Here is a 440-nt window from a genome sequence, read left to right as displayed (position 1 = left end):
GGCCGCGCCGGGCGTGTCGCCACGGGGCGATGTCCGCGCCGGGCCCCGCGCGAGGGGACGGGCCGAGCGCGTGTCCCGCCACGGCGGCCCCGCCGCTCCTCCCGTCCGCGCTCCGGCACCGCTCGGCCCTGGTCCCGGCTCCCGCCGCGTCCCCGAGGTGCTGGCGGAGCGGGGAGCAACTTCCTGAGGGCGGGAGGCGCTGAAAGAGGAGACCGAGCCCCATAGCTGGGACCTAGAAACCCCTCCCGGGTCCAGCAGTGAGTCCTGGCGGGACAGGATGCCCTGTCGGGACATGATACCCCTATCAGGACAGGAACCCCCAATGGGACAGGATCACCAGAAGGGGACAGGACACCCCTGTTCCTGCAGCCGGGGCACTCAGAGGCGTCGGACAGGGTTTCAGCCGTGGGAGGTTCAGTCCCCGTGCAGGGACGGTGTGA

The sequence above is a fragment of the Nothoprocta perdicaria genome, unplaced genomic scaffold (assembly GCF_003342845.1).
Source record: "Nothoprocta perdicaria isolate Ctin4 unplaced genomic scaffold, notPer1 scaffold_50, whole genome shotgun sequence".
Taxonomy (NCBI): domain Eukaryota; kingdom Metazoa; phylum Chordata; class Aves; order Tinamiformes; family Tinamidae; genus Nothoprocta; species Nothoprocta perdicaria.
Note: the sequence above shows the minus strand (reverse complement) of the source record.